The sequence below is a fragment of the Lactuca sativa genome, chromosome 3, assembly GCF_002870075.4.
Source record: "Lactuca sativa cultivar Salinas chromosome 3, Lsat_Salinas_v11, whole genome shotgun sequence".
In the NCBI taxonomy this organism is placed as follows: Eukaryota; Viridiplantae; Streptophyta; class Magnoliopsida; order Asterales; family Asteraceae; genus Lactuca; species Lactuca sativa.
The window spans coordinates 24,666,473-24,673,700 of NC_056625.2; the positions used below are offsets into that span (position 1 = coordinate 24,666,473).

At 28.9% G+C, this 7,228-nt stretch overlaps 1 long non-coding RNA gene across 2 annotated transcripts in view; it reads right to left on the minus strand.

Annotated features, from left to right (window-relative positions):
- Nucleotides 1–742: 742 nt before the first annotated feature.
- Nucleotides 743–7,228, minus strand: part of LOC111884179 (uncharacterized) — a 7,396-nt gene continuing 910 nt past the window's right edge. Inside the window, exons 3-5 of one of the 2 annotated variants that reach the window (XR_002847617.3) lie at nucleotides 7,202–7,228; nucleotides 1,136–2,469; nucleotides 743–1,049 (exon numbers count right to left, since the gene is read on the minus strand). The exon at nucleotides 7,202–7,228 is cut by the window's right edge and continues 52 nt beyond it. This is a non-coding gene — a long non-coding RNA (uncharacterized LOC111884179). Of the gene's footprint in view, nucleotides 1,050–1,135; nucleotides 2,470–4,336 lie in introns of those variants that run through there. The other variant, XR_002847618.3, reaches the window with a different exon arrangement.

Here is a 7,228-nt window from a genome sequence, read left to right on the forward strand (position 1 = left end):
ATTCATATCTTTTTAATACGAACTCCGTTTTCGACGTTCTTTATATCCACGCGAAGGTGAGACTACGCTCTACAACTTTCGTTTAGACTCCGTCGGCTAATTTTAACTTTATTTTTATTATTTGTTTTTAATAGGCCGGGACAAAAAAACTTCGTTATAAATTCATAACTTCTTCGTTTGACGTGCGTTCTCGCCTAACTTTTCATCGCTTCGATACCAACAACGAGACCTTCGATCCTCGTTTAGATTGCTTCGGCTAAAAACCGCTCGATCTCAAATCGAGTATTTCGGGCTGCACATCGCTAAGCCGAAACTTCGATAAATCATAACTTCCTCATACGAAGTCAGATTTGGGCGTTCTATATATATTCGGAAACCCCGTTTCAACTACTACAACATTAACCAAAGATATCAAGTTTATTTTACACTTAAATTTTGATGCTTATTTTTATTCTTAATTAATCAAACCACATAATTAAGCAATTAAGCACAAAACACATAATACTCAAATAATACACTCTTATTATTTCAAAACGGGTTACAAAGGTTAACCTAGACTATTACATTGCTAAAAATTGCAAGCCCGGAAACACAGGCGTTACATTTTCCTTAAGAGAGACAATAGAGCACTTTTGAAACTGAGAAACATTTTTTGTTTGATTGCAAAACGTTTATATTTTAATATTACTCAGCTTCATTTGGATTGTGAAACTGGTAAGGGTTTGCATAAAATGATTTTACCTTTTCTTGAGTTAAAGGAAGATGAAATTGATGCTTTATTTTGTACCCATATTAAGTACATCTTGGTCATTACCTAAAGACATTAAGCCTATTCTAAAGGGTATTCAGGGATACATAAATTGTAGTAAAGGGTTTGCTCAGTTTTGTACCCTAGTTCTCGAACCATGACATCAAACTCATGAACTGAAAATAAATCAGCGTCAACATCATCTACATATGCTATAATACCATCAATGTATATCCTCCAGGTGCTTTGGTGAAGATACCAATGTAGTGTATCTGCAATGTGAAATAGTTGTCATCTCCTTCTGCAAACACAAAAAAAGGGTAAAATGAATGATATCTCTACATGAACACAATCAACGAAAAAAAATAATTTTTTGTAGCATCATACCGTATCTTTTTCCCAAATCCTGTACGGTTGCGAATTTTTCTCGCAAACACCATATTGACAGCACCATTGCGATTCCTTCTGCTTAAACCCTAAATCCTAATTTTTATTCTTGCTTCTAAGATGGAAATGGTGTGATGATTACAATTGTAACAGGGTATGTTCTTAGGAGAGGGACGGGTTGTGGAGTTGACGTGCAAACAATATATAATCATGTCGTATTAAATAATGAAGGTTACAAGTGAAAGGACAAAACCGCCCCTGCAATATAATATTGAAAAAAGAGTTAAGGGCTAAATGGTAACGAAGTATGCCGGAAGGACTAAACATTAAAATTTTGGAAACCACAGGGATCATCTGTGAGGTATTCTAAAATTAGGGACCAAACTTCAGATTTTATAAAACCATATGGACCATTTATGAAGTATTGTCCTTTAACAGTTGTTATGTTAAGCTCTTATCTATGCCTTAATAGCTTATTATTTGGAAATAAGATCAAGAGTCAAAACATAAGTTAACAATTAACTAACGGAAAGCATTTGCTTAACTAATCATATAAGTTTTTCGTTACCTAATCTAGTATGTCTAAAGTACTTATCACTGTCCCGAAAATACATGTAGCGTAACAGAAATGGTATGTCATCGAACAGTTGGATTAGCAGTTCTATCAATCTAGACTTTTCAGTTTAGGTTAAATCAGTTTCGATTCCGTCCTGGTTCCGGAACCAAACACACCCATATATAATTTTTACTACAAACTGTTTAATATTTTCCTTCAATAAATTATTATGTATGTTTCTGAGTTGATGTTAATTTTCTAAGTACTGAACTATAACCTTCACAGCGTATGTTTCCATGAGTATGTGTGATTCCACGTGTATGTATATGTTAATCATATGATACAAGTTCCATATTGTCAAATTGGAAAACCTGAAAATGTTGCAGTAAGAATCTGTAGTAGAAATGTTGCAGAATCACTTGCTATAAAAGATAGAATCTTATCTCTCTCAAAGTCAAAAGGACTTTCAAGTGTGGACCTGGTTCTTCCATACCAATTTGCTCACCCATGATGGATTAAATTCTCATTACAAATAAATTCCCATAAAATGTTATATACAAACAAAACTATGAAGGCGAATTTTTTTATGAACGAAAGACTCGTTTGCTTTGTGCTTATTGTTCTTAATTCCATCTCATCACCATTGATCTCCAGCCCCACCATCACTTTCCACTGTTTCATGATTTTCCCGGACCATGACAAACTTAACAACTCCATCCTTGGATGAAATATTAACGCCGTGGAATAATCAGCACCCATATATTTACCTAAAACAAGGCTGAAACATATAATGATAATGATATTTTTTTTATTTGTTTTACATAAATTGTAGAACATTTTTCTCTTTATAGATATGAAGTCATTGTGCTTAAAAACGTCTTTGTAACTAATAAACAAGGTAAGTATCAATACATGGATCTAATAATATTGCCAAATTTTGCTTACATTTGTATTATATATAATCTTAAACATTATTATTTAAATTTTTTTGCCTTATATATATATATATATATATATATATATATATATATATATATATATATATATATATATATATATATATATTAATTGCATATTCCTCTATTTTCGCCAACTCAACATATATATATGGTGGAATCAACATTTTTTAAATTGCATATTCTTCTCTTTTTTGAGATCAAGAGATGATATTTCAAAATCAACCTTAATAAAATATTGAACATACAGCGTAAACCAAGCTATTACCTTGATATTATACAATATGATCAAAAGTTAACTGTTTTCATTAGGTAATAGCTAAATATAAATTATACTACGTATACTAATTAATAAAAACAATAAAACATATTGCTAATTGTTGCAATTTAGGCTTCCAAGGTTCAGAAGCGACCTTATCATCCATGTAAGAATCAGTCAGATTTTTTAACCTTCTCACTCCTTATCGTCATAAAGCTTTATCGCTAAAAAACTTTCACAATTTTCAGGTAACGTCAAGCTTCGGAATATTTAGGTAGCTTTCGTGTTCCTATTACGATTTTCACCAATCAAAATCATTCTTTTGTATTAAACAATTGGTGAAAAGCTCTTGGAGCACTAAAGGACACTACCACTAGCTATGAATACAAGCTAAAGTTGGTAATGACTACAAGGTACGCAAATATATGAAATTTACTTAATAATTTCCAATGACTCATGCAACAGTTTTATTTTCATTTATTGGATATAAATATATTCATTTTTCCCATAGAATCATTTCACATCTAATAAGGGTGCAAACTCTAATTACTAAAAATTACCAAAGCATGAACAGTAACGTTTTGTTAATTGTTAATAACTTTAGTTCTCGCATTTGTAGATCATTATCGATTTTTATCTTCTTAAAAAGACAGGTTCAGTGTTCGAATCCTATTTTTTTTAGGGTAATTAAATAGCACAAAAGACATTCAGTTTACACCAAAATTTTAATTTGAAACTGTATTTTTTTGTCTCAAATTTGACACTGTATTTTTCAATTTGTTACAATTTTGACCACTTGACCGGTTAACCAGATTACATGTTGACGTGGCATGATGACGTGGCATGATGACGTGGCATATTGACATTATATGCTAACGTATCAAAATTGAATTTTTTTTCTAAAAAAAACATAAGTTTTCACTTTTTTCGATTTTGATACTAAGTTAAATTTTTCCTTTCAATTTGCACACTATGTTTTTTTGTTCCAAAGCAAACATCATTTTTTTCAATTTTATTCAATGTTAATAATTTCTATTTGAAACCGTATAAATATTTTTTTAATACATTTAAACAATATAAATACGCTTTTTTTCAATTAAAAACCATAGTTTTGTACAAATACAATGTTTTTTTTTTACATTCAAACCATAATTTTATGTATAAATATGTATTAGTTATATAAAAACAATACTTTATATTAAATACGCCACTTTAAAAAGAGTTTGGAGGTTTCAAGTCGTGTTGTTGATCAAAACCTGGATGTCAAGTTTGCAACCCGTGAAATTTTTTACATGTTATTAGTAGATTATAGTTAGTTTGATTCTCATGATATAACTAATGAATATTTATACATTATGTTTTGAATGTTAAAAAAAAAAAAAAAAAAAAAAAAAAAAAAAAAAAAAAAAAAACTTGTATTTAAATAAAAATGTGGTTTTTAAACGAAAAAAATATATTTATATGGTTTAAAATATAATAAAAAAATATATTTATACAGTTTCAAATGGAAAATGATGAAAATTGAACAAAATTTGATAAATGATGTTCGATTTGGAACAAAAAACATAGTGTCAAAAATCGGAAAAAAAAAATGAAAACTTAGTGTTTTTTGTGGAAAAAAATTAAAATTTTGACACATCAGCATATGATGTCAGCATGTCACGTCATCAAAACTGACACGTATTCATGTCACGTCAGCATGTAACCTGGATGACCGGTCAAGTGGTCAGAATAATAACAAATTGGAAAACACATGTCAAATTTGATACGAAAAAAAAAACACACGTGTCTAGTTTGAATATTGGTATAAACTGAATGTCTTTTGTGTTTTTGAGGGTTTACTGTTCGAATCATTAGACCCGTTAGTATACATTGAAATAATGTTGTTCTCACTTAAATTCATCCTTTCTTTTCCCATTACTTGCAACGATTTATAGTTTTATACATAGCGATGATAATAGACTTTGATTATTATTGTTTTCTTTTTATTTTCCTTTTCTTTTGGTTTATCGCCCCTCCACTTTCAAAGATTGATGATAATATCCTTAGTTTATAAGAATGTTGTATGTGGAATAATTCCTTCTTGAAAGCTAGCCAATCTTGAGTTGGTTTCACTTTCCAATCTTTCCTTTCGATTTTAATTATAAATAAATTATGAATTTGCTTTTTCTTTTACATCATGGTAGATGCACTATTGATAATGCTGTAATGTGGTTTCTCTGGGTTACATGCTTAAATGTTGATGATGAAAACTTTGGACATATTCTAAATCTTTAAGCATCTAAAATGGATTAAAAAAAAAAGTATAAAACTGGTAACAAATGATTCATCCATGTATAAATATTTCATAATAACCAAGTATAACATCTAAAAATATCTCTACCAATTGGAAAACATGTACTCCAAAGTTCGATTGGTTTTCTTCTGTTGGTATTAATTATAACCCACTAGACCAACAGTATAACTTCAGCAAGGATATAGAGCTAACACTTCACTTTCATATGTTTCACCTTAACTAAATTCATTGGAAAGTTCCACTTTGATATTACATGCATTTTTGCTAGGCATTTAAAACTATAGCAAAAAATAATCTACGTATTATATCAAATTTACCAATTTGCTTTAAAGCAATTTTTATTGTTATAATAGAGTAAACTTTTTAAAGTATAATGTCTTATTAAGAAAAAAATAGAAGTACAATGTTAAATTGGGTAGAAATTTCAGTGTACAATGCCTTAATAAGATTTTTATTTTAAAGTACAATGCTGTTATACAAGGAATTGGAAGTTGAACACAATAAGACACAAATAAATGAAATTATGTTGCTATTTCTTGCATTCATCCCAATAAAAAGGGGTAAACTTTGACCTCTAAAGTCAAACAAACATAAACAGTATGGGTGATGGATGTTATGAAAATGCATATACTCATTTTAAAGAATCATAAATAAATAACTATTTATTGATTTTCAGGTAAGTTCATATCTTTATTTCAATAAGACAATAATTGGTGTCGAATCGATTTAATACCTGTTTTCCAAATGTCATTATTTAATAACTACAGAGTTTTTTTTTCCAAAGAAACTGATATGCAATTATAGCGATTACAACATTGCAGTTTTAAAATTCTGATGTTAATCTATTTATTTTACTTACAAATAACAACATAAACAAATAGTTGCAAACATTTCCTTTAATAATTTTCTCTCTGTCTCCATTTGAAACTTTCTTTCACCCACTTAGAAAATTTTCCAAGATCCTCCTACAAACCCAATTAAAATCCAAAAAAAAAAAAAAAAAAACATTTCTTTTTTCCACGAGCTCAAAATCCTCCAAGCATATGCCAGTGTGATACCAAATAAAAAAGAGAAAAGTTGGTGTTCTTACTGGGTTTGATTTTTTATACACGTGTATTTTATTTTTATACAGGTGTTTTTGATTTTTTATTCGTGTGTTTTTTATTTTTATTGGAGGGGTGTTTGATTTTTGAGACAATTTTGCATATTTCCTTATTAAACATCAAAATATATTTGTCCAACATAATACCTAAATATTGTATTTGACTCTAATCCTTTATAATATTAGATTTCCCAAATCTGTTTTTATTTATTTATATATTTTTATAATCCTTTTCTACATTTTAAAATCATTAAAACAGGAAAAAGTAAAATAAATAAATAATAATAATAATAATAAATGGACCATATTGCCCCTGCCTTCTAAACCGCAAAAACAGAAAAACTTCGTCAGCCAAGTAACTTGAACTTTAACATCCAAAGCCAAATAGGGTCGCAAAGTGTTTACTTTTTTAGAATAAAAACACATGAAACACAGGTCAAACTTGTACTTGCAGACGCACACAAGACATTTTGAAATATGAAAAAGAAACTTAAAACATTAAAAAAATAAACTTTTGACAAATCCGATATTTTAAAGGATTATAGAGGACAACTACTAGAAAAGTGGGGATTACCGACATACTATTTCAGTCTTTGGTGACAGATATATATTTTCGTCAATAAAATGATTTTTTTAGAAAAAAAAAAACAGTAAAAATAAAAGTCCATTTTTTAAACCACAATAGTACTCCCTTTATTAACCTATTTATAGAATTTAAGATATTGAAAAGATTTTCACGTGTTTTTTTTTTTTTTTTGAACGGCAAGATTTTCACGTGTTTACTAGAATCTATCTCCATCTAACAATATTTATAACATATATAAATACTAAACAGTCAAACAAAAGTTTACTAGAGATTTTAACAAAAAGTCAACTTTAGGACTGCAGGGTACTTACTTGAATGTTTCCAAGATTCAACCCCTG